We start from the raw sequence: 23,690 nt of genomic DNA, 5'->3' as shown, positions 1-23,690 counted from the left end.
TAGGACTGAGCTACTCAGGGCCACTCTACGTGGGACACAGGGTGTCCATTGCTTCTTCATGCCTTGCCCACCATGGATATTGCTTCCTCTTCTTCAAAAAGTGGTAACCGGACTGTGAATTTATTTCAGCTACACAGATTGGCTCACAAAATTCTGTGGTGCAAGGGGGTTATAAAGTCATTACCATGACCTAATCCAAACCAGCATGGACATTTACATCAGGCTTCAAATGGCAGTGCCACCATATTATGTAAATGTGTGCATGTCTGAGTGTGCATTTATTTGTGCGCGTGTGTGGGGGGTGGGGTGGTAAATAAATAGGAGGATGTGGTTGTGGGGAAATGTGCTGTATTGCTGGGGAGTTGGACCAGAATTTTCTTCTTTAACCCAAGAATAGTGATGTCGCGAACATAAAATTTTCCGTTTGCGAACGACGAACGCGAACTTCCGCAAATGTTCGCGAACCCAGCGAACCGCCATAGACTTCAATAGGCAGGCGAATTTTAAAACCCACAGGGACTCTTTCTGCCCACAATAGTGATGGAAAAGTTGTTTCAAGGGGACTAACACCTTGACTGTGGCAAGCCGGAGGGGGTTCCATGGCAAAACTCCCATGGAAAATTACATAGTTGATGCAGAGTCTGGTTTTAATCCATAAAGGGCATAAATCACCTAACATTTCTAAATTGTTTGGAATAACGTGCTTTAAAACATCAGGTATGATGTTGTATCGAACAGGTAGTGTAAGGGTTACGCCCGCTTCACAGTGACAGACCAAACTCCCCATTTAACACACCGCAAACAACCGCAAACAGTCCATTTGCACAACCGCAAACTCCCCATTTGCACAAGGTTGGATACCAAGCAAGCCATGTCCCGTTCCTTGTCCTCACTGATGTCACTGAAGGTCTCTTCCTCCACCCAGCCACGTACAACACCAAGGGTCCCCGAAAGGTGACAACATGCCCCCTGTATTTTTTAAATGTACACTACTGTTACACCAGATATGAGTTGCACTGGTGTGACACTGCGCCCTGGCAGGCCCTGAAATGCACACGTGTCAAGGAAACTGACTGCTATTATTTCACAGTAAAATTTCTAGTTTTTTTTTTTTTTTAATGTACACTACTGTTACACCAGATATGAGTTGCACTGGTGTGACACTGTGCCCTGGCAGGCCCTGAAACGCACACGTGTGAAGGAAACTGACTGCTATTATATTACAGTCAAAAAAGTTTTTTGTTTTTTTTTAAATGCAAGCTATTGTGCCCCCAAAACGTTTGTGTGTGGGTGTGCTGGAATGGAGTGGGCCAATGGGAGCCTGAATCAACTTTTGGCTCCCACTGACCCTTTAAGAGCGAGCTTGTGACTCGAGCCGTGCTCCCAGTGCCAGGCGGGCCATGTGACCGATCACTGCGGTCAGTGCACGCGGCTAAGTCAGAAGAGGAGATCAAGCCGCATGCGGCTCGTGTGGAGGCAGGAGTGATCCAGCCACGCGCGGCTCAAGCTTAGGAGCCAGGTCGGTCCCAGGATAAGGTAAATGCAGCCACAACCACTTATCCCAATCACACACCTTTCCTAACGTCCTATCCCATTAAAAGCATATTACTGCGTATTTAATAAAACAGATAGACCCCCCTACTTCACCCAGGTTACCGATCGAAGGTTCGATATTCTGAGCCCTCTCTGATTTACTGTACACGACTATTCGATATTCCCACAAATTTTATATAGCATTTTATGTTTGTTTGAGACCACCTTAAAAATATTGGATATCGCTAAAAATCATGATTACTATATACTTTCTCTACAAACCTCTAAAACGAACCAAACTACTCATCCATCCGCTATACCACTTTATCCCACCTAGAACCAGTGCCCAGTTAAAATACTTGACTCTTACTTACCCACACTCAGTCATGCCACACACATTTCACCACTACTCTCACTGAATCCCTCTGACTACGGCTAAATTCATCTTCTACATCAGAACACTACTCCTAAGATTGGGTTGTATCCATGTTTCGGGTCTTTCATTTAGAATAGGGGCAGCTTCTGTCTCCTTCAACATTGACACTCCAGTGCATATTATTAAAAGATTGGGCAGATGGAAATCCTCAGTCTACAACCGATATATTCCTCATCCCGAGAAAGAAATGAGGAAAGCTTTTAAAAGTTTGGCTTTGTAAATTTGATGCAATAAGTGTGTTTTTCTTTAATACCTTTTCACCCTCTTTGCATGAACCCGATTTACATATATTACTAATATGTTTCTGAACATATATATTATATTATTCACTCACTCACTCACTCTCTGGGCCGGCCTAAGACATCATGCTGCCTAGGTCCAACGATAAATGACTATGGGGGATAATGTATAATAAACACAAGTTACTGGCTATGGGAGGGATAATGTATAATAAACACAGGTTACTGGCTATGGGGAGGATAATGTATAATAAACACAGGTTACTGGCTATGGGGGGATAATGTATAATAAACACAGGTTACTGGTTGTGGGGGGGTAATGTATAATAAACACAGGTTACTGGCTATGGGAGGATAATGTATAATAAACACAGGTTACTGGCTATGGGGATAATGTATAATAAACACAGGTTACTGGCTATGGGGATAATGTATAATAAACACAGGTTACTGGCTATGGGGGGATAATGTATAATAAACACAGGTTACTGGCTATGGGAATAATGTATAATAAACACAGGTTACTGGCTATGGAGGATAATGTCTAATAAACACAAACACAAAAAAAAAAAAAAGAATGCAGCTTCAGAATTAATCTAAATTGTATGCTGTCTAGGAGGTGGGAGGGTCTGCTGCTGATTGGCTGGAATGTGTCTGCTGACGATGAGGTAGAGGGTCAAAGTTTACTCAATGATGACGAATAGGGGGCGGACCGAACATCGCATATGTTCGCCATCCGTGGCGAACAAGCTATGTTCGCCAGGAACTATTCGCCAGCGAACCGTTCGGGACATCACTACCCAAGAAAGATGTTGGGTCAGCTCAGGAGCCACTGATACTATTTACCATGCAAACTCATCAATACCAGCACAAACAATAAATAATTCCATCTTTGGAATGCAGGCAAAGTACATATATTTATTCATAGGTGACTCATTTTGCAAGAATATATTCCTATTTAATATAAGTACTTTTTTTTTTTATATCTACAGATTCTGTGAAAATTTATCTTTAAACAAAGTTATGTTCAATTAAATAAAAGTGCTTCCATTCTACTGACAGAATGGGTAGCCTGCTAGCTATTCGTGATTAGATGCTGAAGTGAAAGTGCTGTCTTTACTGTCATTTTAAATACAGAACACGCATTGTTGTCTTCGTCTGTGACTGACAGGTGACCTCCAGATGAGATGCATTGCCCTTATTTTGTAGAAGCAAAAGCTATTTAAGCCAAATCCACAGAAATTGGTATTTTAAAGATTTCTTTGACAGAGCTGTTGAATTTGATACAATCTTGAGAGAAAATAAGCTATTTGTGTATCTCCACTACAGCACTGATATGTACATAGAGATACATCATTGAGAAATATGTTAACTCTTGAACTCACTGTATACTAAGGTGAGGGTTATAAACCAGGAACATAAACAATGTTTACAGCAGGCATGTAGATCTCTTAAAATAGTAATCAAAAGCACTGGGTGATAAAAAGACCATTTGTGCAGGTAATTAGTACAATCGACATGTGGGCAATGCTTGCTATACTCAAACAGATGTCCCTTTCATTGTTATCAAAAGTAGCGGTAATTACCCCATGGTGTAATTATCTCTGCAATTGTGATCTCCAGAGACCAAGATTATTATACCCAATCCATAGCACCAATCAATGAAGAGATAATCTCTGTTACTTAGAAGAACAAAGCGAAAGGACTGTATCACTGCAGTGGCACCACCAGAAGAAGATGTTTAATGTCCTGAAATATAAGTTCAGGATTTGAGGGAGTAGTTCAATAACATAAAAATAACTGAGGAAATTAGCTAAGATTTGATACCAGTGCCTTGTCAATGGCAGCTAAAATATAAAGAAGCGTTTTCTTTGCTTTTTGTTGGTCTTTTTTGCAAATCATTTGCTGTCCTTAAGCACATCACCCAATTCATTAGACTACAAACAATAATAATAATAATACTATTTATTATGCCAACGGGTGATGCCTATATATATATATATATATATATATATATATATATATATTTTGTATCGCCAAAGTAAAGCAACATTTTCCAAACTGTCAGGACAAATACCAACAATACAGATTTGCTTGAGGATGATTGTCAGAGAAACGCATTTCCTTGGTTTTAATTGACACAAAATATATGCTTTTGTAGTTTTTGCATTTAGAATTTATGTTGAATTGAATGAAGGTTAGGAAGTATGGAAATTGGTAGGGCTGGTTTAAGTGCCTTATTAAACCTAGCAATACCATCATGGACATGGAACCAAATCACTACCATCCTAGCCTCACATACACATGGGCTGTGATTGTCACTTTATTGCAAAGCTAACGTCTTCACGTTAAAAACACATTAGAAACACTTTACTATGACCAGACTTCCCGTAGTCCATCTGCATGTGTAGGGCTACAACCTTTGATACCTCAATATTTCATTAAGTGAATGAATATAGGAAAAACTATTATGCAGCTTTACATAAATGTACCTAACCCTGCATCCCAATGAAGGTGGTGGTAGGGAGCCTTTGGCGCTGTCTTATTTTAAGGGATTAACCATCTACACACAGCTTTACTGTAATCAGTTGAAGATGCACAGCAACTTCCTTTGATGGTCCAAAAATTTTAATCAAGAAGGCTCAAACTAGGCACTGCTGATGCTTGCAGACTATCAGTAGCTCCCCAATCATAAAACTGAGGAGAACTGAAGGGAAAAGGTATGCACCATTAGAGAATGTTGCTGGGCAGGGTGAACATATGCATTTGTAAGTGGTTTAACCCCTTAATGTAGGACAGTGCCTGGGACCTCCTATAACCATGTCAATTCAACCACAGACTGTGAGGAACTGAAAACAGAACTAAAACTGGGTTCAAAAAGCCAGGCTGGAATAGTAGCAACATTTTCTAACAACTATTTTTATTTATTTTTTTACAATTTTATTAAAGGGACACTCAAGGCACCCAGGCCCTTCTGCCCATTGGAGGGGTCTGGGTGCCAACTCCCACTACCCGTAACCCTGCAAGTGTAATTATTGCAGTTTTCATGCATGCTCAATAGGTCTCCCCCACCAGATGATGTCAGCGGGGGAGGAGCATGGGCGGACCCTGACCCAGCGCCGAGGGACATCGGCGCTGGATACCGGTAAGTCACTGAAGGGGTTTTAACCCCTTTAGCAACTTGGGGTGGGGGATGGGAGGGAGAGGGGACCTGCAGTGCCAGGAAAACAATGCTTTTTAATGGGGGCTGCAGTCACATGACGTAGCTCGGAGGTGTGTTAACCCTGCAATGTAAACAATGCTGTTTCTGAAAACCTGCAAAGTTTTACATTGCGTGATTAAAACTACAGGACCACAGCACCCGGACCACAGCATTGAGATGATGAAGGTGACTTTAGTGGTCCTTGAATTCCTAATAGAAAGAATAGATCAAAATAATTTAGCTCTCACATTACAACTTTCTACTGAAATTGCCAGGGCACTTAACACAAAATCATCTGACTTTTGTCATGATTCTTATCTCACCTTGGGCAAATTTCCTGAACAAACCCCTGAAATGAGCCCCTGGTTAAGTCAATAACTAATCATTTCAGGTAGTCTAACTGAGCAATGTCTATAACAAATTCCCAAGGTGAGTCTAAGCTCAACTCCTGAGTGTCAGGGATCTTACCTGGAGTGGGAGTCCGGCAGGCAGAGTTAAGGCACCCTTTGCAATTCGGCACAGACCGAGGGGACTCAGGACAGAAATCCCCAAGGGTGTGACACAGTGCACTGGGGCTGAAATAACCAGTGCTTCCTGGAACGCAGTACAGACAAGGGAAATCCAGAAGAGTAGTCGGTAACAGAATCAGAAGTCAGGGCTGGCGGCAAACAGGCGAAAACAGAAGACGAGCAGGAGATCAAAACCAGGAGTCAGACAAACAGCAGTGAAACCAAACGGAACAGGAAACACGATCTGACAACGAGGACCAGACTTGCGGGGTTTAAATAGGAAGACTCAGACAATAATCATGGAACCAGGAACAGGTGTGCAAATCCCAGGCAAACAGTTTCAGACTACAGGATACCAAGAACATGTAGAAACAGTCCAAGATGCGTGGAGCCCAATGTAAGGATCCTGACTGGGATGCAGGCAACTCAGGTTCGATCCCAACCAGACCCAAATACACAATATTGTGTAAAACCCACTGATGATCCTGACATTACCCCCCCCTTCAAAGACGCCGTAGGCGAGAAGAGGAAGGCAAGTACGAGCCAGGAGGTTACTTTTTAGTTTTCTTGGTTTTAGTAGTACCTGTAGGAGTGGAGGTCATAGCTCTTAGGGCCTTTTCAAAAACTTCCAAGTGCTCCTTCCGGACTAGAGTCCCATTAGAGGCATAGGTACAACCAGCAGGAGGGACTTCCTTGATAGGACTTGTAGTGGTTGTGGTGCTTGCCTTCCTAGAAGCAGACTCTTTAGTGGAAATAGCGATCTCAGGTTCTTTCGTAACTGATTCCAGCACATCCTCAGGAGCAACAACTGTAGAAGACGGGGGATTGTTCAAAGTGGTCAAGCAAGGACAGGCAGCATGTTGGCAGACAGGTCTCATAGGATATGCCGGAGTAGTACCCAGACGGAGAACCCGAGGCCTAGAAGGACGAATGGGACAAAAGGAGATTAAATGCCCTCTCTCCCCACAGTAAAAACACAGTCCATGCGCCACCCTTCTTGCCCTTTCTTGAGATGACTGACGGCACCTAATCAGTCCAATCTCCATGGGTTCTTCCGCCTCGCTGCCAGATGTATAAGATGTTTCAGGCATTTCAGGAGACTTGGGAGTGGTAGGGTTAGTAGTAACATCAGTCCGAGTGAAAGGAGTAGTGTAAACCATCTCCAGTCCGGGTTGCAATATATGGGAAGCAACAGTAGGTGTTCTCTGTACATAGGACTTTTGTGTCTTGTTGCATTGTAGCCCCAGGGACCGAATAAAGGACTCCCAGGAATCCAGGACTGGGCTTTTGGTGAGTAACAATTGGTGGGCCCAAATCTTAAGGTGCCCCGACAATAAGGTAATTGCTGTCCTCACTTTAATGGCATAGGTAAGTGGTCTCAAGAAATACAGGACCTCGCAGTCAACCTTGAAGGTGTCAAACTTAGACCGGATCCCAGAAAATTTCTCAGGTAGAGCAACCAGCGGTTCAGATAGTCCAGAGTCATAGGTTACTCTCCCTTTAAGGGAAGCCAGCTCCTGCTGTAAGCCCTGCAAAGCCTGGGTGAGCTGGGAAACTTGCTGGGTCATGGCTGCAACGGTAATCCTCAACTCTGCAGACTCCATTTGGTCAGATCGTACTGTCGGGGATCTTACCTGGAGTGGGAGTCCGGCAGGCAGAGTTAAGGCACCCTTTGCAATTCGGCACAGACCGAGGGGACTCAGGACAGAAATCCCCAAGGGTGTGACACAGTGCACTGGGGCTGAAATAACCAGTGCTTCCTGGAACGCAGTACAGACAAGGGAAATCCAGAAGAGTAGTCGGTAACAGAATCAGAAGTCAGGGCTGGCGGCAAACAGGCGAAAACAGAAGACGAGCAGGAGATCAAAACCAGGAGTCAGACAAACAGCAGTGAAACCAAACGGAACAGGAAACACGATCTGACAACGAGGACCAGACTTGCGGGGTTTAAATAGGAAGACTCAGCCAATAATTATGGAACCAGGAACAGGTGTGCAAATCCCAGGCAAACAGGCTCAGACTATAGGATACCAAGAACATGTAGAAACAGTTGCAGATGCGTGGAGCCCAATGTAAGGATCCTGACTGGGATGCAGGCAACTCAGGTTCGATCCCAACCAGACCCAAATACACAATATTGTGTAAAACCCACTGATGATCCTGACACTGAGTTAATACCACTTGCTTGGCCATTGAGAAAAATAGATGCATATTTAGGAAATTGTGAACATTAATTGTTGAATATAGAGCTGTACATAACCCCGTGTATAACTATAATATACATACACACATATTGTTTTTGTTTTGCCTTTATAAAAGTATTAATTGGCACAAATAAACAATGAAACTAAACAAGTGGAAATGATGTACTTTTGAAATAAAACACACATTAGATCCACTTTTAATGTGCTCTATCAGGTTTTGCTTTTTAACAATAAAATTATTTATCAAATAAAGATATTTTTTTTCTATAAATGTATCAAATCAACATTTTGACTGGTCATTTCTGAGCTTTCTGAAAGAATGAGCATAAGGCAAAGCAGGTCCTTTGTTACCCTAGCATTAACTATTAAAATGGGACACAGCAAGATTTTATAAATAATTGGATAATGGATCAAAACAATCTACTTTGACGTCCGTATCTTCAATAGACACTACAAGCCAACAAGACCAGAATGTGTGATTCTAGAGATTTGTAAGGACAGAAAAATATGACTTACAATAACCAAACTGTTCCATGTACAACAATTACACATAATGACAAACTATGCTGAAAATGCCAATATAGTGTATTTTCCATAGACCAATGTTCCACATCCAGTGTTTCTTTTGCCTGAGGTTGACCAATATCCGCACAGAGCAGTGTAATTTTTAACTGAAACTAAGGACTAGAAGGGGTGCTCAACTTGCATTTATTTTGTAGGTTCACCAATATGTGTAGAGCGCAGAAAATTGATAATTCAAACTGAGGGACAGAAAGGGTTCTCCAGTAGCTATTCAGAGAAAATATCAATTTTTCTATTCTGTAAAATTCTACAATAATTGAGAATAATGAAATAATTAGATAAATGCTCATACAGAACATTGGAAATTAAAAATATCTTAAATAACAGGTATAGCTCCATTCAATCAGAAAGTATTTTAAAACAGAAACATTGGGTGTCTCGCTGCTGAGCCTTTCTGAAATTTAACAGACATATTGTTTTTAGATGAATTTCCAGTTTACATTTTTTTTTTCTTTTCTTGATTCAATAACCTCATCAGGAAAGCAAGCATTGAGACCATTCTGAAACTTACTATGCAATCTGGAGGATTTGTTTTTCGATAAGTAGTCTGGTCCTTGGTTTTATTAGTAGTTTTCCAAGATTCCTGTGTGGGCTATATTTTGAGGGGAAAAAGGTAAGTTTTGTTGGAGCACTGACTGAGTAGACACGTTGTGTCTAAGTCACAGCTAGTGGTAAACAATCTATGAACTCAAAAAATAATTCTAACATCTAAGGTATATAATAGCTACTGTAATTCTTTAACTTTTTCCATCCCTGCAACTGTGGCCTAGATAGAGCAACTCTTTCTTCTGATTACCATCCATTGTCTCTCAAGATGATTCGCATGTTTCCGGGTTCAAAGGATGGACCTTTAACCTTGGAAAAGATCTAGAGTACTTACACCCCTATTCTTTTACCACACGTCTGACGAGGAAACATTCTCAGTAATAATCGTTTTCCCTATTTAGGAAATGTATTAAATGTATGTGTCTTTTTTTATCAGGACAAAATGGGTCAGTATGATACCTACCTGAAGAAGCGCCTTTGACCTTAGTGAACTCTACAGAGCTCTTACTAATTAGAATGTGACATGCCTCTCTTAATAATAATAATAATAATAATAATAATAATAATATCCTTCTGACTAGCCAAAGTCTGACACTAGATGTCTTGTTGTTTTTCCAATGAAGAGGACAGGAGTGTTAAATGTCATGCTTATGTAGACAGATATGCAGTAACTGCTTACAGGGCTTGACAGCTCATGAAATTAGGGATGCAGAAAAAAAGCATTTAAAACTGTCATGTCAAGACCGTGTAACCTAAATATATGGTTCAATCAGCACTGCAATTTATGTTTAATCCATTGCAATGCAAATATGTATTTAGTGCCAAACACAATTTTTCTTTGTACATAATTCTTTGCAGAAAAAAACTGTATTCTTTTATAAATGGAGACTAAAGTGCTTGAGGCATATATTCTGTAGAGGTCATTTGTTAACCTATGATAGCAAAAGCAAAACATTGCAAACATTAAAATATTTCCTTCTGCTTTGCTATTATTATAAATTATTTTGCCTACTGAGAAACATTGCTCTATGGAAGCCAATTTCATGCCAAGCAACGGACCTCTCTAGAGATGCTTGCCATTACAGCAATCCAAATGTGACACAATGTACGGATACAAAACAGACAGACAGACTGACACACACACACACTGACACACACAGTCCTACTGACAGACATAAACACACACATACTGATGGGCAAACTGTAAATACACATGGGCAAACTGTAAAGCCCCCCTCCAGTTTCCTACCTTCCATGGGGTTCAGTGTGCTGCCTTGGGTGGTTGGGAGTTGGGGACTGGCTCTCTTTGCTCAGTCCCCCTCCTCGCTGCCTCCTGGCTCAGCCTCCCTCCCGCGCGGGTCATCATCTCTGAGGGAGGAAGTGACTCCCGGACGTCACTTCCTCCCAGGCTGCCGTAAAGCAGGAGGCCCAGTCGTGCTGATAAAGGGCCACAGCATCTGACTGGGCCCGTGCTGAAAAGTGCTCACCGGGTGGCCCTAAGTGTATTGGCCACCCGGTGAGCACCCTTAGAGTATTGGCCCCGGTGCAGCCGCAATACAAGCACCGCGGGCCCATGGGTAGGGAGGGAATTTTTCTTATGCAGGCTATGGGCGGCGGGGCCACGGGGCAGCTGCTTTGGGCCCCCCAGGAGTAACTGGGCCCGGGGCAGCTGCCCCGTTTGCCCCTCGTTAAAGACGGCCCTGATGGTAAGGCCTGGTAAATTAAGGAACACTTCTTCACATGTGAATCGTATAATGTAGCATACCTATTAATATTCCCAAATGGCTTCATTTACATCTTAGAGAATATTAATGAAGTGAAAGCCAGAATTTATAAGTGTAGGACCACAATCAAGGACCTGTGTCAGAACTGACCTTCCTAGAGAAGGAACACTATTTTACAGCTAAGGTTCCAAATAACTGATTGTATCAAAATGCCAAGGAATTAAAGATATATGTTTTGGATTAAGGCTTTAGATTGCCTTTGGCTGAAAGGTATAAAGAGTATGATATCTGTAAATTCATTTGATTTTACTTTTTGTTTCTTTAATGGGACCAGAATTCAGTACACTGTGCAGTCATGGTTCTCAGTAATATTTATATAATGATGCACCCTTCTTAGTGGTTTGGTAAGAATCCATACACTGTGTATCAGATTTGGAAACCAAATACATTTTGCTTAAAATGTTATGATATACTTTGGACCTTTCCGGGCGCACTAGGAAAGCTTTGCATAGTGTAAACATGACTAATGATGCGAGTCTACTGAGCTTATTGGTGACACTACTTCCCAGGACAGTGAGACAATATTCTATTATAGGGATTGTCTTGTCAAATATTTTGAGAGAGTAGTAAAATAGATTTGCGCCTTTATTGTTTTAATGAATTAAAGGCAAGGGGAAAGACTAGCAACAGGTGCAGGGATTGTTTATTATGGCATTCCATTCCTACTAGCTTTAAAGAGTCCACAATAATATATACAGCATATATTGTGTTCAGTGTGCATTGATTTCTTCTCAATACACATCACATTAAAAAATAAATGAGTCTACTTTAAATGGATTTTCTTGTACCTGTCCTGTCGTTGTTAGTCATGATGTGACAGTTCTTGAATAATGAGTATTGTACGAGAGATACTCAATGTACAGTGCTTGAATCATTAAGGTGCTTGAAAAATGTGTTTTCTCAATTTCTATTCAATTAGAAAAATAAAATAACTGTAATGAGCAGAAACAAAAGGTGCTGGGAGTGCAAATGAACTAGGTTATGTTGACTGAGGGTCTTGAGGCATGCTTGATTAGACTGTTGTACTAATGTACCACCACGGTGTACAGGTCTCCAGGGTGCTGTTAAGTATTTTCAGACAAGCAGTTCTAATTTCATGCTTCAGTAGTCTCACACTATCCTAGTCATCGCTGCCTTTGCATGTGCAAAGAAGACAACCTATTGAAGTGTTTGTGAAAACCGTTTCCAAAGCTTTGGGAGTAGCATAATGTATGCTTCTTTTGAAATAAACAGGACGTATAGAGAAGTATTTAAACTTGGAGCTTTGCATTGTAGACATTCAGAATAAAATTGAAGATTATGCTAGCGTTAGTGTACTTATAATCTTAATTCATCACTGTGAATACCATACCTCCTATTGCATTTTGATTGGTTAATGTTTTCACTTTTCTTTACTGCTATGTGGAGTTAGTAAAGAGAGTTATATGCAAAATTGGAAGCCTCCTGTCATGTGGTAAAATTCTCCATGCCTGAATTAGAAAACTGACAACCTTAGTATTACTGTGTAAAATGACTTTTTGATATAAGCCTTTGATTATTATATTATTATCATTATTATTATTATAATTACTATTGCTTATAAAGCTCTTGACTTATAGGAACAGGAGGTAGCGAGGAATGTGCTCAAAGGAGCTTACAATCTAAAGGATATGTTGAGGGAATATATACCTAACAATCACCTTGATTTAATATTTTTAAATATGCTTCTTTAAATGATTTAATATTTTTGGATAAGCTTTTAAATAATGTTTTTTCAAAATGTTAAAATATCACATTGCTTTGCATCATATCAAAATATTGAATTATTATTATTCGCATTATACTTTATAATGCACCAACCCATTCCACAATGCTGTAAATGGGTACAATTGTCACAAATAAAAAGACAAAGGTACAATACATCTGAGACAATACAAAATGAGGGCCCCAATTCAGTGGGAACTTACCATCTAGATAATTTCTATAATGTTGAATCATGGCCTAGATTTCTTTAAAAAAAATAAAAAATCTTCTAATAAAATATATCAATACTATATTCACATCTTTTATGGTTTTAAAAAAAACAACCCAAAAAACAACAACCCTGCCCCACTATATAGCAAAACAGACTTTCCTGGAAGTTCTGAACACAGTGATATCATCAAGTGGAATGTAATGATGTGACATCATAATACTTAAGGTAGGCACATCCAGAAAGAAACAGGCAGGTGGAGGAAGAGGGTTCAGGATTCTATGTTAAGGGAAAAGACACAGAGCTGCCAGGTAGATACATATATATATGTGTACGGAGAGTAGAGAGAAAAACCCAAACATTAGCAGCAAGTGGTGGTACAATACAGGCAGACAATAAGAAAAGATTTGGAATACTGGGCAGGGCAAGAGATACTGTGTATAGGGGTAATAGCATGTAGAAAAAGAAAGAAAGACATCTATCAGGAGAGATCTTTTAGCATTTGCAGATTATGGGGACAGATCACAAACGGGCAGGAGCAATGAAGAGGCACATGACCATCTACTGGGAGAAAGGAAGGTGGCACAGATGTGTCTGATATTATGTTAATGAGAAGAAGGTGGGTTTATAAAATTGACAATGCCATTTCAAAAAATCATTTATAAAGATCTGGGCTGGAAACATTCTCTAAACCCGTTATTTTTCCAGAGTGGCAATTTTGGCTTCAAACTTGCAACTCCCTTGTCATTTCCCCTCAGTTTTTGTTCAGTCAATAAGTACCAATGTGTTAAGCTGATAGCAGCCTGGATGGACTATATAGATCTACATTGGAAAGTTTTCCTAAAAATGTATACTACAAGACATTCATTTAATAGCAAATGTAACCATTGTATCCACAATATCTCACAAAGCAGAAAGATATATTATGATTACTTGGAATTTCTACACCTGCTTCCCGCAGCAGTAGATCTCTCCTATCTATGGAACTGATATAACTACAGTAAAAAGTCAGTAGGTGATTTAGTAATATGACTTACGTAAGGCCTGACAGAAACAAGCGAGATACAAACACTTTGCGTACAATTGTGACAGCGGCATTTATTTGGCCAGGAGATACTGCTGTAATCTCTATACACTTTTGATCTAGAGACTATAAAGCGAAGCTTGTTAGCTCGCAACACAGAGGGAAACTAATTTAGAGGAGTTGAAGTAACATATTAGAGACCAGAAAAAAAATGTTTATCCTATCCTTTGAGTGGCATATCTCTTTGAGAATCAGACAGACAGGACAAGACATGCTTCAAGATAAATTGTTTCTATGTCTTTGCTACCAACAGCTAAGGAAACCAGTTGATAGAAATGTCTCTAAAGCGGACGAAGATCTGTAAAGCCATGAATGACAATCTATTTTTGTTATTTATCAAAAAATCAACCTTGAGTGGGAAATATATAGCCTATAATAAAACTTAAAGAGATTATTTTTACACACACTGCTCCCTAGCCACCAGCTAGAATAGAATAGCTTAGCTGGTACATTAAATATACAAAGAGCATGCATGGTAAGGACCTTCTAGACACGCTTGGTTATATACATATTCTGGTATTATTTTTGCAAAACTTTACCGGATATAAACATTTTGTAACGGATCGCCTGGCACCCCGACTGGGTACCTCCGTTAATGGATGCTCCTAGCGCTTCCTGAGGACTCCAAGCACTCTGGCAGACACCACAATCACCGAACCGATGCAGCATATGAATCTTCTCAAGCATAGGAATACTGTAGACCGTTGAATAGGAACCATACGAATAGGCTTACACTCCTAGCAGTTAACTGGAACAGCATACAATAAATCCTTCCCCCCAATAATGAGACGACACATCACTTTGAGGGTAAAACAGGAACTCTGGACTGGGACACCCAGCCTGGCTTTTATTACAAACAGGTACATACAGGACACTCCCAGGGGGAGGATGAAATTAACCAATCACATGGATGTACCTCCCACACATTTCCTCCCCTTAGATTAACACTTAACATAATTATACCGTACACCCTTTCCCCCAATTCCTGGATGTACCCCAAATACATATGATACACCCTTAAATCCAGCATCGCTAGATAGTCCTTATTCAGGGGGACAACATATTCAAAATTCAAGTCATTCGGATAAACGGTTCGGGAGATATGGGGTTCCAAACATTTGACCGACCGCATGGGTAAAGTATCCGAAAACAGTTCCATGCATTTTGGCCCTGCGGTCGGTCCCAAACAAGGGAATGAAAACAGACAAATTGCCTGTGTTATAGAGCCTGGAGAGGGTTTGAATGAATTCCCTTGTTTGTGGGGTTCTTTCTACCGAACGACGGGTCATTCGGTAGTTTCTATACGAATTTCTGGAAGTATGGAGGTCTCAGCGGTGTTTGCCTAGTCAAGTGTCCGATTTTAGTTCCAGACACTCGACGGCAAAACACCGCTGTTCGGTAGTTTAAGATGGCCGCCGCCACGTGTTCGTTTCCCGAATGGCGGCCACCCAGAGGACAAAGCATACATTACACTGATTGCCAATTACCCGTTTGCAACATTGTTGCAAACGGTAATTGGAGGCACACTTATTCCTGGGTGGTCTGGTTGTTCGGTAGTTTCACTCAATATACTGAATGGAGTGATTCTACCGAACAATCAGAGAATGCTGCATACATATATCCCAGGTTAACTCAACACATAAATACATACAGGATATTAAAGGCAGGGTTAAAGTACTATGTTCCACAGTCTTAAAGGTACAGTATCACAAAAGTCCCAATAAGTTCACGGATGGCCCTTAAAGGCCCAGTAGCAGTAATATAAATTATTACATGCCCAAATATAGTTTTTATAGAGCAATATGTCCAGGGGCCGTAGTCACAGGGCAGGAGGCTAGCAACCAGGCCTCTCCAGTTCACAGTGGCGAAGCTGGTTTCGCCACACATTTATATGCCGGAAAGGTATGCAACGCACTGGGTAATGGCCCTCCTGAACTGCCAGCTTTCAAGTCCATTCTAAATGTTGTGGCATTGCCATGGCAATAACACTCACAGATTTAAGTATGTTCGTATCAGTCCTAATGGATTAAAGGTTCCCTCTAAGCACCATATTCATAGAAGAGGTTATGGTGTAGAGAGCAGTAATCATTTGGAAAACATACTGCAGGTATAGGACTGTGGCTCTGGATCACATAGATCAGAGGAGGAATCCTTCTTTGCTCTTAGAGATTAGTCTACTTGTTCATAATGTGTATACAAGTAACATGTTCACCAAAGCCTACAGCAAAGAAAGATGTGAGAAGACAGCAGCCATACAGAGAAGACGTTGTAAGAATGTATAGCTGTGGGTTGGTTGCTACCAGTTAATTGAGCTGTTCCACTTGTGCTATGTAAGGGGTGGAACGGAGGCTAGGGGGATGAAGTACATTTTTCATAAACCTGTACTGGACAGGTGTTTAAGAACCCATAGTCCAGGATAGGAGTCTCCTGATTGGTAAAGTCAACACTCTGTGTAACATTTATTTGAAATGTAAGATGGGTAGTTTGCATGATAAAGTAGGACAATACATTTATTTATGGATTGCTGTTCAAGAATACCTAAAAAAAAAAAAAAGTAGCAAAATATAAATCTACTCTTATTAAACCTGCAAAGAAAAAGTGGGACAGCCAAAAGTTTCTTTAGATTATATGGTGTCCCTAACTGCTTTGTCTTGCAATATTTACATAATTATAGGAACTGTTTGTAGCACTTATTTAAAAGCCAATTTTTGGTGCCCATGCCATAAGAAAGGATCTTGCTGACTGGACCAATATTGCAATATTTAGAATCTTCTCTTCTGTTCTCATCTCCATATTTCCTTCATATTTGTATATCCTTACTTATCTAACCTGACCAGTGCTACTCCAGTTTCTCACTTGGAGAAACCACACTTCTCCTTACAGACACGGGAGTCGCATCTTTTTTGCTCTTTGGGGGAGTTTTACAGTAACAATTCTATGCGTATTTTTCAAAACTTATGTTATGTTTACCAAAATACCAACCCAAGAATATTCAAATTATCTTCAAATCAAACACTTTTTGCAGACAAATCTGTATTCTTTATATTTTAAACAATTAGCCCCCCTGCTGGATTTAACCGATAAACAGATTTTTTCCGACCAAGGTATTTTAATATATAATGTGACCCTTAGAAAACCACTCCTGCACGAAAACAATTCTGCTATGGCACACAACGTTGCTATTTCTTAAGTTATTAAATTCCCACATCCCCAGGCATTGCCCTTTTGCATGTTTTTCCTTCTACCTTAAAACCAGCCTATGCAGACTTTTTGTTGCCATGTCTTTTTGGTGACTAAACCAAATCTGGCATGACACTGAAGATCTCACAAACTAATATACTCTTCAAACTAGACATTTAAGGGACACTAGAGTCACCAGAACAACTACAGCTTATTGAATTTGTTCTGGTGAGTAGAATCATTACCTTCAGGCTTTGTGCGTAAACTCTGTCTTTTCAGAGAAAATGCAGTGTTTACATTACAGCCTAGTGATAACTTCACTGGCCACTCCTCAGATGGCTGTTAGAGATCCTTCCTGGGTCATGGCTGCCTAAAATGCATCCAAACATTCAGTATCTCTTCCCTCTGCATGCAGACACTGAACTTTCCTCATAGAGATTCATTGATTCAATTCATCTCTATGAGCAGATGCTGATTAGCCAGAGCTGTGTTTGAATCATGCTGGCTCTGCCCCTGATCTGCCTCTTTGACAGTCTCAGCCAATCCTGTGGGGAAGCATTGTGATTGGATCAGGCCACCACTTCTGATGATATCAGCAGACAGCTTGTTTTGTCTGAGGCAAACAGCATGCAGATCTACAGCTTAAACACAGTAATATTTTGCTATATTTATGGAGGCATGAGAGGCTCAGGGGGGCTAGATGGTGGGGTAACACTATAAGGTCAGGAATACATGTTTGTGTTCCTGACCCTATAGGGATCCTTTAATATCATTCAGGATGGCTCATTCTGCTGATGTAACTATGGGGTACTGTGAAAGAAAATAGGAGTCATGGGAAGCGTTCTATTCAGTTTCCTCAAAATCACCTCTTTCTTACCTGGTAATGATCCTAGCAAGTGAGTGCTTCTTGTTGGAGGGTCACCTGTAGAGGACTTTTATTTCTTTTTGTTTCAGTTTATGTTTATCTTTTTGGCTCATTTTCTTTTTCTTTAAATCTTTTCTCCAATTCTTGTTTTTCCGGTGTCTACTTTTCTTTCTCTTTGGTTAACTAGAATTACTTGATGGTACTGTTTCATGATAGTTATTTGGTTATTCTGCTATATCGTAGCTTTGTACCCTAACCGACATACCTGACCATAGTACGCTGAACTTGTTTATGGAAAATTTGCCTTGTGTATTTATGCAAGTTCTGGAACTCATTGTCATTTTTTATTCCAATTTCTCACTTGTTATAATTCCACAAGTAACCAGTATCCAGTCCTAAAATAATACAATAATTACATTTCTATATTTGAATCTAAAATGCCAATGCTTACGAATGACTGCTTACAAAAAAAAACTACAATTACGAAATATTATCTTCCTGCATTGCACCACTTTACACATATAAGATCATATTCCTATTTCCGTAACCAAGATTTGTATTCATTTTCAACCACTATTTAATCCAACTGTGAGGTTGTGCAAACCACTTGCTGTCATGCGTGGTGTCATCACTATTTGGGTGGATTTTTTTCTATTGCACAATTTTATAAACAAATGTGGTCACTACTATACAGCGGCTTTCATCGTTTATGGTTGCTGTATAATTAGATGTGGATATTCATGGAACAGTCATCAGATTACCGCCTTTTTGTTGGTTTCATGGTTTGACACAACTTCTTACTCTATCTTTTGGCACATATAATTATTTTATAATCCAAAGGAATCCAAGTATGATTAAAAGCTAAGAGACATTCAAGACTTTAACAAAATATTTTCCGTCTAAATATGTTGCAACCCATTATAATAAAGTAGAGATTACATACTGGTCTTATATGTAAGAGATTCTTTCTAGACCACATATACCAGGACTTTATTAAAAAACTTTTTAGACTCCTACCTTATTTTGTAGGTCTGATGAATTTTTAACAGACATTGCATAATGTTTAATACGGTGTATAGCTGCATACAAGTAAAGAAGGCTAAATAACCCTGCAATGCCAGTTTACAGTCTAGCAGAGCGTAATAGAGACAGAAAGTTAAGAGTTACGTGTAACAGGTCGGAGGAAGGCCGCACCCATAGACTTTTGGAAGCATAATCGCCATACATAATTACTGCGTTAAGCTGTAGTGCTTATGTTATGAGTCCTTGATTGATCCATATCCAAAAGGTAATGAACTGATCTAGATACTTGATGGTATAACTAATTCATCCTGTATATTAAAAGGGCCAATAAAAATGTGTTTCTTGCGGAGTACAAAAGGAGTGCCATGGTATTTGAAAACCTTGGTATGATGGTTAAAGCAGATGTCAGTCACTATAATCACTGCAGTGTGTTGTGGTGGTTATAGTGCTAGGAAGCTAAACATTTTGCCCACCTCCACAGCTTGAGACATTCTAATGAGCAAGTTTCAGTGTGTGTATGGCAACAACACACATTGTGTGCTCAAACCCTGCAATAAGGGCAGAGTACTTGGGTTACATGATGTAAATGTATATTGGCATAATATATGTATGTATGTATATATATATATATATATATATATATATGTGTCTCTCTCTGCAACACTCTTTTGTTAGGAAAGTTACAAAGGTATGCACTCACATTCATACCCACACACATGCTCACAATCATATCCACACACGCATTTATTTAATTTTGTCCTGTTCAGATACAGTGGCTGGGGTGACATTACAACCCGGCATCAGTACAGAGCAGCGACGAAGCTGTGCAGCCTGAGCACAGACTGGTCCCAGCTGCAACCTTGCCACCCATGAGGTCTGCTCAACTGCAGCAAACACCATCTGCCACCCTTCTGCTGTATGTCATCCAAGGCAAGACTGTCCCCCACTGTCTAGGTTAGTAAGCTACTGATGAGGGGTTGTAACTATAGGCAAATTCTGTCACTCCAAATCACCACAGCCTCAACCCCTGTGGCACTGTATAATTGACACATCAAGTGCAGCTATTTCCCCTGACAATATAACCACTAGTATATTATTGCAGTGGCTATGTTGCTTGAAGTGTCCCTTAAATGGTGCAGCTTCCTCAGATTATGAGCCAGAAGGCTTGGAAGCTTGCATCCAATAGGAAATTTTATATATTTAATATAGATTGTGCTCTATATTAGCATGCCAACAGGCAGAAACAAGGTGTTCCACTTTTCTAAATATAGAAAATGTGTTTCCATCAGTGCTGCTGTTAGAATGACAGAGGTTCTGCTGGAATTATATTTAGAATTAATCATATGTACATCTAAGTAGGAAATCATAGCCAAGTCCAGGACAAAAAGAATGAATCAATGCAGAAAAGATTATATGAAGCCGATTCCAAAATACAATTCTCCTTTAAGTTAACCAATTAACATACTGCATTAAAAAAAAAAAAAAAATCGGAATGGCAAGCCATAGTTATTTTGGTCAAACAAAGATATACCATTGTTTTGGTTAGCAAATAAAGGGTTATTGGGAAGAATGAAGAAGATTAGAAACAGCATTCAATTTCATCCTCATATTACAGGAGAGGATAAGCATCATCTTCGCAGGCTTCAGCTAAGCAGCTAAAATTGAAATCTCTGAGGTCATGCAACTTTGGATGGCTGGCAGCCATAAACTTTCAACAGAATTCACCAAGGACGAGATTACTCCTCATGTAATAAAAGACCATGGTAGATTATTTTTCGAAGATGAAAGGAGTGATACCAAGATTCCTGCTTCAGAAAACAAGCATCTGTTTAAGAAGTAGGAAGCCAAGTGATTTCTGAAACTGATGCAAAGTGCCACTAGTCTGTTATTTTTTTAACCTTATTTGGATTCTGATTGGTGCTACCCAACATCAGATAATATAAATGTGCATATCTGCTGGAAAGCACCTGTTTGTATGCTGCTAACCAAATCCCATGTCTCGGTGTCTGATAGATGCTGACTAAATACACAAACACTGTATAAGTGCAGAGAACTTAATATCTGTGGATTTATCATTCTGCAGAAAAATCTAAGAAAAGTACACATTATAGAATGTTAAAGTACGCGGGGCATTAGATTGGAAATGTAATGCCTTAGTCACAGTGCATTTCAAGCACCTCTAACACAAATAATGAAATGTAGCTCTTCGGTTAGAATGTTGCGTAGTGTAGAATTGTGTATACTTCTACTTTCAACCATCGTTCCTAATATCTTCAAGGGCTGTGTTGCCTAACCTTTTAATGGAAAAGGCCATATACTGTATCATGATATACAGTTAAAGCTCTGAACCAGGGATCCATCATTGATAGAGCACCAATAAACTAATCATTTCGTGATAATAAGTTTTATTTTTAATGTTATTTTCAAAGACACCCATTGGTGTGATAGAATAAGCCAATTGCTGCTATTTTTATCATCTGTATTTTTCTCAGGTAATGGCGATAAAGATATCTGCAGGTAAAACCGGCCTACATTATTGTAAGGCCTATATCTGTCATTATAGCTTCTTCACAGTGTGTTGTTAATTGTTAAATCGTGTAACAAATCATAAGAAGAACCAATAGAATAATCATAATGTGTTCCATTAATATAGGAGTTATATATATCATCATTTATTTCAGGCTTTTAAAGTGAAATAAATGAAGCAATAATTCCAGGCCTTTGATTTATAACGACAAACAGTGCAAAGTGAATAGAAAGAGCTATTGATATTACATCATCCACAAACAATGACAAAATAGCACTGTGTATTTTAGTGAAGATTAATACAGTTTACACTGCTAGTCCTTTGATTTGATCCGAATGCACGGCACATTTGATATTACATCCTTTTTTTTTTTTTACAGTAAAATGAAAATAACATTAATTAAAAGGTTAATTTGAATTATATAATGTGCAATATTTTACTTGAAGTTCAGGCACACAACTTTGCAAGAGGCCAAACTTGAATTCACCAGGAAGGCTGTTTTCAGTAAAGTTGTTGTATTGTACTACTATATAAAGCTGAAAATTGTACTGCATTCAGTTGCACAACTTGTTAAATGACCATGCCTCCTCTACGTGGGTATACTAAAGAGTTATGATTTATCCTTCACAACATTGTGTGCTTTTTGTTAACATGTCTAGTTGTCTACGTTGCGTACATTTAAATGCCTCTGCACAAAACTAGTTAGGTAATGTGGGTCCCTCCTTCCAAGGGACATAACATACCTATATGAAACAAGGGGGGGTTGGCTGCACTCACCTGAACATGCATAAATGGGGGTGCTGCTGGGGGCCAAATTATACGATACACAAGATCCAGGGCACTCACCTATCCACTAAAAAACAGCAACTTCAATGTTGAAAGATTTTTTGTAACTTTTTTTTAAAACACCTTATCTAGGCAGGTAAAATATGGGGTACATTGGCTTTGTGGCAGGTTTATGCAATGTATGATCATATAATGTAACTAAACCCCCAATATTTTTGCCTAGATTAGGTGTTTTAAAAAAACAAAATCTTTTAACAATTAAGTTGCTGTTTAGTGGATAGGTGAGTGCGCTGGGTCTTGTGTATTGGACATAATATACCAGAAGATCACTGCACTCCAAATGTGTAAAAGCTAATTTATCATTATAATCTCAAATAAAGCAAACATAATATCAATTACATATAATGTAAGTTTACTTTGATCGGTAAACAAAATCCGTAAAACCCATGAGAAAGACCTCAGTGGCTAAATTTTCAGGTAACCAGCTTTGTTTCCACTGTTGGCTTATCGATAACACTTTTCTTGATGAGATCCAGATTTTTGCTTATGTTAATTTTACTCGGGTAACTGTTGATTACTATTGACTAATATGTTGCATTAAATGAACATATTGTTACTGTGTTGTATGTTTCAAATATTGCAATGCAGATGCCTGGCAATCTATATATATTTATTTGTATGTTAAACAGGCCTTCCTGCATGCAGACAAGAGGGGCGATTGGAAAATTGTAACGGCAAAGAAGGAATTATGAAGGCAGTGCAAAAATATTGGTGAATTCACTAAACTAGGGAATGATCGAGCAATTTCATATTTTAGGCCCAAGCAACTGAGAAAGTATTTTGTCCTAAAGCCGATGATTCATATGTTAATCAATTCCCAACAATTCCTCGTTTACTGAATAAATGCCTATAGTATCAACTTAATATCTAGCCACAAGCATCAACAGCAGAAAGAGAATGTTGACGCCTAAAATAAATGTCATGTAAGTGAAGTTTAAGTAACTATTTTTTCCTAATTCAAGGTATAAAAAGAAACCTCAGAGCAGCCGAATGACTCATTATGCCAACTGCGTGGCTCCGAGAAATCATCTTAAAATATCCTTGTCTTGCACGATCTCACATACACTGTTCTGCTTGTAAACTGGGTCTGTGGGTGCCTGTTAGTGCTCTTGCGAGGGATGTAATTGATGCACAACTCCACCCATACTCAAGACTAATTTCAGACTGCTGGTTTAGGGG

The 23,690-nt window shown here is 39.5% G+C and overlaps 1 protein-coding gene across 1 annotated transcript in view; it reads right to left on the bottom strand.

Moving 5' to 3' along the window:
- The window catches only part of SLC9A9 (solute carrier family 9 member A9), an 807,694-nt gene that overhangs the window by 68,330 nt on the left and 715,674 nt on the right, over window positions 1-23,690 (bottom strand). The gene's annotated exons all lie outside the window — the stretch shown is intronic.

The sequence above is a fragment of the Pelobates fuscus genome, chromosome 2 (genome assembly GCF_036172605.1).
Source record: "Pelobates fuscus isolate aPelFus1 chromosome 2, aPelFus1.pri, whole genome shotgun sequence".
In the NCBI taxonomy this organism is placed as follows: Eukaryota; Metazoa; Chordata; class Amphibia; order Anura; family Pelobatidae; genus Pelobates; species Pelobates fuscus.
The sequence above is the reverse complement of the archived record's forward strand: the minus strand, read 5'-3'. Positions and strand labels throughout refer to the sequence as shown.